This window comes from Benincasa hispida, chromosome 8, assembly GCF_027475165.1.
Source record: "Benincasa hispida cultivar pf3 chromosome 8, pf3_genome.v1.1, whole genome shotgun sequence".
Taxonomy (NCBI): domain Eukaryota; kingdom Viridiplantae; phylum Streptophyta; class Magnoliopsida; order Cucurbitales; family Cucurbitaceae; genus Benincasa; species Benincasa hispida.
Window position 1 is genome coordinate 35,839,069 of NC_143485.1, and position 8,932 is coordinate 35,848,000.

The 8,932-nt window shown below is 31.9% G+C and overlaps 1 long non-coding RNA gene across 1 annotated transcript; it reads left to right on the plus strand.

The window, feature by feature from the left end:
* The first annotated feature begins 5,100 nt into the window (after window positions 1–5,100).
* LOC120082775 (uncharacterized) lies at window positions 5,101–8,932 on the plus strand. The gene is made up of 4 exons (XR_016531174.1): window positions 5,101–5,422; window positions 5,922–7,562; window positions 8,499–8,563; window positions 8,654–8,932. It is a non-coding gene; the product is annotated as an uncharacterized LOC120082775 (long non-coding RNA).

Consider the following 8,932-nt stretch of genomic DNA (forward strand, 5'->3'; position numbering starts at 1 on the left):
ATATTAGGGAGTGTTGCAACACTCCAAATATTGACAGACGGGCACACTGCATTACGCTCAACGTCGCAACGTTTGAGGGCTACGTTTCGATAGTAGCCTTCCTACGCTGTCACACTGCCTATAAATATTCTCTTCGACTTTTAAGGCTTTTTCATGTTGATCTTGATGGAGACTGAAGTGAACCTTAGTTTTCTTCTTCTTTCTTTATCTTTTTAGTATCAGTAGGTTAGTTTTTAATTTTCTTTTGAGTTGTAAACAATGGATTGAAGGTCTCCTCCTTGCTTTATCTATGAATCAATGAGGTAATTTGAAATTTAGTTTTTGGGAGTAAAAACCCATGTAATTTCTTGAAAATTCTGTTTAAAACCCATGTAATTTCTTGAAAATTCTGTTTGTGGATTGAATATATATGTTTTTATGCTTTTTTTGAATCCGCTTCCATGTCAATAAGCATGATTGTGTTGTTGACTATTCATCCAGAAGCATATATTCCCTTGCTAATCGATTCATAGCTATGTCATGTTCACATTCGAATGTCTAGCTCAGTCAACTTAGTAGCAAATAGTTAATCGTGTATTTGATGATTATACCTAGAATGCATGTATTGTTAGGTTCGAAGATAAATTTGGTTAATTGATTAGGCTGTTCAATTGGTTAATCAATACAATAGGATCCTAAAGATTAATGTGCATTTTTTTAATCTCTATACGGACGCTATCGAACTCAGTATATTTAGGGGAAATTTATATGGATGGCCCCTATTTAGGGGTCGACTCGAAATTTGTCCTCACTTTAAAAAATGCTCGAAATTTGGCCTCTTGCTGACGTGATCCACATGTGAAGGTACCCATTTGACCTTTAATGCATGCAATGGCCTATTGCTAGCTCCTCACTCCCACTCCCACTTCTTACTCATTCGTCTTGATCCTCACAAGACACAACTGCAATTTTTCTTCAATTTTTCTTTTCATTTGTTCAGATTTTTCATCTCATTTTCTCGCTTCCGCTCCTCTCTCATTCGTCTTGTTCTTTATCAGATACACCTGAAACTTTTTCTTTGAGAAAAACTGCAAAACGAAAAATAAAGAGAGAAAAATGAGAAGAAGAGCGACATAAACAGAAATCCATGAAGAAGGAAAAGGGGAAAACGCCTAGAGGGCAATGTAAACGAAAGAATTCACCGAAAATGAAAAAAGAAAAGAAAAGAAGAAAAGCAGGAAAAAAAAAGGAAGAAGAAAAACAAAAGGTGTGAAAAAAGAGGAGGAATGAAGAAGAAGAAAGAAGGGTTAAAGTGGTAAATTCACAGCTTGAAATCGATAAAATGCTCAATTTCATTTTTTTTTTATAAAAGTGAGGTCAAATTTTGAATGGCTCCTAAATATAGGTCATCCATACAAATTTTTCTATATTTAGGAGCATATAGTTTAATTAGGGTGTGGTTTTCCAGCTTTAATTAATATTTAGGACGCTTTCTTGGTTCGACTCTAGCTAGTTGTCTGTCAGTGTGGAGACTAGTTTGGTTGTGTCAAGCAAGTTGTTGTGCACACATAAATTGAATACATGTCTAATTACCAGTATTTGATGATTGATATTACATAGGATATCTCTTGCTCTTGAAACTAAATAAATCCAACCATAGTTTACATTTACCCTGACGCTTCACTATCAGTATCACTATCTACCCCCTCCCCAATTTACCGCTCTAATTAGGAAATTGGCTTAACGAAAAACTCATGCTAGTTTCCTACTTATCGACTCATACTTGCCACTGTTGCTACACCATCGTAGTAGTAGTTATCGAGTTCAGTATTATAAATTTCTGATTAATAGAGGTTTGCTAACGATGGTAGAATCCTCGCTATCAATAAGCATGACTCAACTTACATAACATGTAGAACCAATTTCGAGGTCTGAGATTCAACCTCACCCACATAATGTTAAAAAAAAAAAAAAAATAGGGATTAAAAAATATGATTGAAAAAGTTAATAATTTTGGCCATTGAAGTTGATTTCGATTGTATTTAAGTCTAACTTTTAAACTAAACAATTTGATCTCTAATAAACTTTGTTCATTATAGTATTCTTAGTCCCTATTTATTTATTTATTTATTTTCTTCTTCTCTCCTTCGTTCTCATCCGTTTTCTTTCTCTCTTTTCTCCTTCAATCTTCTTCCTTTTTCCCTTCAAGATTTTACGTCAACATTTCGTTTAGTGCTTAATGGAAAAATAGACAAATGAATCAAGAATGCGAGTAAGTTATCTTGAAGAATAAATTTGTTATATTTGGAAATTCAAAAACCCAAATGCAATCTAAAACAAATTTTATTGTTTCTAATTTTATGTATTGGAGTTGATTTCAGTCACAATAAAGATTGAATCTTTAGAGGGAAGGAAAATAAAATTAAATCTTTTCTAGCTAGCACTCATGAAAATAAAACCATATCTAGTGATATGTAAAATTGCAACAAAAAGTTTGAGAAATAAAATATAGGTTTAGGAAACATCAAATGAACAGTATATTGAAAAGGCAAAGGTTATGTTGGGTTTTTAGGTTTCAATGACTCAAAATGGTTGGGGTGTTGGAGACATGTTTTACAGATTTCAAGGCAAAAGATCATTACTCCTAATTCCTTGCCCATTTACACTTCTAACTTTCCCTTCTAATTTATTAATGAAATTTTGTTCCAACTTAATTATTTAATATACTTAATAAATTTATTTGAATTTTATAGTATCTAGTGCACTTACACAATACATTAAATGTTAGACCACTATTGGTCGTGACAAATGACTTTGTTGTATTTAAAATAAATCTTAAAAATTATATTGTGTTGGCAATTATACCATCAAACTTTCAATGTAAAATGAGCCCTCAAACTTATTTAAATTTTAAAATTGAACCCTAGAGTTTATAAGAGTTGCAAGAATTTGACCTCTAAATGATAAAAATCGAGCATTTAAACTTAGGATGTGTTTGATCTAACTTTTTTAAGTGTTTCGTTGTGTAAGTTAGTCGTTTTGGAAAAAAATGAAATGTTTTGACAATCGCTTAAAAGAGCTTTTGAAACATTTTCAAAGTGTATTTTAAGAGTTGTTTTCAAATACAAGAAAATGAAACCAAAATGTTTACAAATAATAGCAAAATCTCATTATTTATTTGCGATAGACCACGATAGACTACTATCTAAGATAGACACATATAGTAGTCTATCACGATCTATCACGTGATATTTTACTATAATTTGTAAATATTTTCATTAGTCTTGTCACTTAAAATAATTTTCCGTATTTTAAACCATTATATATATATAAAAAGAGTTTAAATAAAAATGATTTTTTTTACTTAAAAACATTTTTTTTTCTTTTGTCATTCTAAACAACCCTTATACTATTATTATAATTTCTACAATTATATAAGTCTAAGGATTCAATTTTCAATACTCGTATAATTTTGAGTGCTCAATTTTTATAACCACCACCACCACAATACTTTTGAGTAGTTTTTGAAGCTTGCTTTGAAGAAGAAGAAGGAAAGGAAAAAGAGGAAAAAAAAAAAAAAAAAAAAAAAAACATTTGAGTGTATCCGAAAATCATTTTCTCCCAATAAGCTCCATTATATACATTTTATTTTTCAGCCAAATGCAAACATCAATTAATTCTCATTTTCTAATTTGTTGAGATCCGAATAAACTTGGAAATTCAATTTTTGAATTGGGCTTTGAAGGCCCATTCTTTCAAGTCGAGTCCAATCCAGTCCAGTCCACACATGGTTTTCGGTCAGAAGTCGAGAAAGGCCCAAATCCTAAGGCCCAAACTCCTCTTTTAAGAACCCAAGAAAAAAGGGCCCATTTTCCTCTCCGGCCTTCTTTGGATACTTTGCCTTTATAAAAATATATAATAGGGATGAAATATTATTAATAAATTTTCGTTCCAAGTTCTCGAGCCTCTAAATTTAAAATTTTGAATGCATATGCTTTGTAAAATAGTTATATATAGTTATTGAAAATAAATTTATGTAATCGTCTTTAATCAAAAAATGACCTCATAATTAACTTAATAACTGAATTACACTTTTCAAATGAAACGGTAAAATATATTAATTTTAGCCAAATCGGTTGTGAGAATTCCAATTATAAAGGCCGCCCTAGACCTAGGTACGGTTTTACGATACGAATATGATAAGATACGGTGATCCGTCAATTTCTTAAAGACTAAGATACGGATACGTCTAAGGATACGAAATATTTTTATATATTTTTTTAATATATATTTCTAAAAACCGAGGATACTGATACATTTACATTGAAGATACATTTTTTTTCCTTAAAAAAATCTAGGATATAGATAAAATTAGCATATAAGTTAATAACAATTGCACAAAATATAATACAAGCACTGAAATACCAAAAAAAACAAAAACAAAAACAACAACATCTAAGATGTTGAAGTACGATAATTAATAAAATGCAATAAAAAAGTGACTCATATTACAAAAAGAAGAAGAAGATTAGAGGGAAAAGTATGAAGATAAACGAAGAACTTCTTCATTGAATTGTTGAAGATATCCAAATGGTTTATATATTGGTAGATTTTGTGGGGACTCAAATATGAAGATGAAGATTAAATGATTCTAAGATTTGGTATTTTATTATTATTTTTTCTTTTAGTTTTGGACTCGAGTAGTGAGCTTTTTAAATAGGTTGTCTGGTTTTAGATTGGGAAAGATTAGATGAGTTACTTATCTTTTTTCTTTAAAAAATGGTACGCGTAGAAATAGATACATTAAATCGCGTATTATATATATATATCTGAGAAGTATTTGAAAGTATCGGTATCCCATAGGCTAGGGGTATTCAAAAAACCCAATAACCCGACCAACCCGAACTGTAAGGGTTGGGTTAAAAATTTTCAAAAATATTAAATCCGGATCAAGTCTCGGGTTACTCCATTTCAGGGTTGGGTCAACCCAAATATATATATATATATATATATATATATATATATATATAAAAGCAAAGCAGAAAGAGAGTGACGGAACGGACCTAACAGTGAGAGTCTAAGAGAGAGTGTTTTAATTTTTATTATATATATATATATTAAAAAATAAACAAAACATAAAAGAGAAATCGAAGTCCGAATTCGAAGAAACGAAACCCTCGTTAGTCGCCTCGCCGAAGCTCACTGTGGCCCTTGTTGCTTCCGATCAAAATGATTGAAAACGAAACCTCGTCTCTTCGCACCCGATCAAAACCTTCGCCTCTTCGCTCGCCCTCGTCGCTTCCGTCGAAATGAAACCCCTCTGCCTTAGCCGAACGAAAACCCTCCGCTTCCGATCCGGTCTTGCCTTAGTCCCCTCGTCAGATCCGGCCCACGCCTCACGCTTCCGACTCGGTCTCCCTCAGTCCCCTCGCTTCCAGTTCCGGTATTAACTCACGCTTTCGCTTTCGGTACATTTTTTTGGTACTTTTACTTATCTATGTAATTTTGGGGGGTTTATTTGGGATTTGTAATCCTATTGGCTATTTCTTCTGTTTTTCTAGACATTTGCACATATTATTGTGTTGTCTACAAAATGTTGATAGTTTTGAACGATAAATTATTAGAGGTTTCATTTGTTTTGCTGTCCAAATTTTTTTTGTTCCATTCAACCGTGATTGATTAATAAATTATTTTTTGTTCCATTCAAACGTGATTGTTGTCCAAGTTTTTTTTTTTTTTTTTTGTGTCATTCAATTGTTCCATTCAAATTCAATTGTAAATTATTAGAGCTTTCATTTGAATCGTAAAGCGCTATTCCATTCAACCGTGATTGATTAATAAATTAATTTTTGTTATATTCAAACGTGATTGTTGTCCAAGTTTTTTTTTGTGCCATTCTAACGCAGATTTATTAATAAATTAATTTTTGTTCGATCTCGCAGTGTCTTGAGAACAGTTAAGTTGATTCTTTAAAGTCATCACAACGGACACGAAATCAGGCACTGCTGAATCACCATTTTCAAACTTCCTCGTGAGTAAAATAATTTAATTTTTATTGTGTACATATACTGTTTATGTGTGATTGATTGATGATTGATCTTTATACATGAGTTGTTATGAGTTAATTGAGAAGCTAGTGTTTTTTTTTTTTTTTTTTTAATTGTATAGGTAGGTGTAATTAGTTGTTTACTAGTTTAATTTATTTTATAGATACACAGCAGTAGTGGTAATGTAAGTGGAACCGGTAATAATGAAATATCTTATCTTCCTCCTCCCCCTCCTAATGTTAGCCAAACTCCTAAAAATATACCACTTTTGCCTCCCAAGTCTAATCGAAAGAGACCTAATAAACCAACATCGTATGTGTGAGATCATTTCACAAAAATGAAAGCAAGTGCTAATGATGGAGCTAGGTGCAAGTGTAACTATTGAGGTAAAGATTACACATGTGATAGTAATACTTGTGGAACCAGTACTTTATGGAAGCACTTAAAAAATCAATGTAAAAAGTACCCATATAAAGAAGAAGAAAAAGGACAAACCACCCTAACTCTCGTACCTTCAAATGATGGAAAATGAGTCAATGGTAGTAATTTTGTGACGACATTGTTTAGCCAACAAGCGTGTAGACTAGCATGCGCTAAGATGATAATTATGAATGAGTTTTCGTTCAAATTTGTTGAGACAGAGGGTTTTAGACACTTTTGTAGTGTTTCGTGTCCTAAGGTTGATGTTCCATCGATAGTCACAATCGCTAGAGATGTATATCAACTTTATCTTGAGGAGGAAAAAAAGTTGAAATCATTTCTAGTTAAAAGCTCTCAAAGAGTTTTCTTACTACCGACACATGGACTTTGCTACAAAATGTGAACTACATGGTCATTATTGTACATTTTATTGATTTTGAATGGGTTTTGCATAATAAGAGTTTGAGTTTTTATCAAGTTGCTAATCATAAGGGGGAGACTATTGCGAAGATGATTGAGAGTTGTTTGTTGGAATGAGGGATTGAATACGTCTAGCAGAAACTAATCGAGCTCCGTTATGCCGCCGCTTAAGGACTCTTCCCAAACGACTCTGAATCTCAAGTATAGAGAGGCTGTTTCATATAGTTTGAAAAGTGCTTCAGTGATCACCGTTGATAATGCAAGTTCTAATGATGTGACTATTTCTTATGTTAAGAGAAGACTTAAAAGTTTGTTTTAGATGGAGAACTATTACACATGAGGTATTGTGCCCACATTATTAATCTTATTGTGAATGATGGACTGAAAGATGTGCATGATTCTATTGCCGGTGTTCATAATGTTGTTAGATATGTTCGATCATCACCTAAGAGAATGGAAAAATTTAAAGCTTGTGTGAAACAAGAAAAAATTCAGTGTAAGGCTCTTGTTTGTTTAGATGTGGCAACTAGATGGAATTCTATTTATTTAATGCTTGAACATGCAATTAAATTTGAGAAAACTTTTAGAACTTTAAAGGAGGAGAAAGATGACAGATTTTGTTGATTACTTCAAGGAAGATGACCGTGGAAATAAAAGATTGGGCCCCCAAGTACATCGGATTAATTGACTATAGGTGTGTTTATTAAGTTTTTAAAAAGGTTTTATGAAACCACCACAATATGTGGATCTTCATATGTAACTTATAATATTGGTTATAAGGAAATTAATAAAATTTAGTTTGCTTTAAACAAATGGAGCAATAATACAAACTCTATTCTAAGTATGATGGCTATGAATATGAAAACAAAGTTTGATAAGTATTGAGGTTCGCTTGAGAAAATGAATAAATTGATGTTTGTGGCTATGGTGATTGATCCTCGGTACACGTTAAAGTACTTAAATTATTGTCTTTCCAATGTTTATGACCGTGATGTGGTTAAGGATATGGTTGAGAGTGTGAAATTATATTTGTATCGTCTATATGACTTTTATAAATCGCATAACACTTCTCCTCGAGATAGTCATAGTACCAATGATTCTCAACAGTCAAAGACTGTCACTATAAATGAAGATGATCATGGGATGGACGAAGAGATAGATGATCCATGGATAACTTTTAAGAGATTGAGAGAATAAGGAAGTTCGTTGGAAGTGGAGAATGATTTGACTTCTTATTTGTCTATATAGAAGATAAAGATGATTTTGAGATATTGTACTGGTGAAAAAAATGGCAACAAATATCCCATTTTATCAAAAATTATTCGAGATGTTTTGGTGGTTCCGATATCTATAGTCGCTTCCACTTTTAGTAGAGAGGATTCTTGATTCCTTTCGAAGTTCTTTGACTCCAAAAATAGTGGAGGCCTTGATATGTACACAAAATTAGATTCATGGTGGCTTAGTGTTACTAGATCTCCATCCACAACTTAAAGAGTTAGAGACGTGTGAATATTAAGTCAGTAATTAAATGAATTCTTTTTGTACATATCTAAATTGTTTATTGTACACATATAACATGTATTATGCTCAAATAATTAATATATTTAATTTTGCATGATTTGTTTTGTAAAGCGTCCATCATCTTCCGTCCTTTTGAAATAAGGAATTGGATTTGGAGCATAATGATGATTTTAATGGTAAGTTTTACTACCATAAGATCAAATATTATTATTACCTATAAATGATCATCTTGGTTTAATATATTTGTCATTTTTTCGGGCATTAAGAATGAGAAGTGAAAAGACCAAAGATAAAGAAGAAAGCTCACTCAAGTCATTCGTCATGCCTTATGATGCATTGGTGCTCTTGAATGTTATTATTGAACTTGGAGCTTTTGAATGTTATTATTGAACTTGGAATTTTATGTAATAGGCCACTAGTCATTATTAAACTTGGACTTTTTGTTTCTATTTTGAATGTAGACTTGAATATTTTGAGTAGAGACTTTGAACTCGAATATTTGAATTGAATTATTTGAGGAAGTTTCTTTTGAAGTTTATATTGAA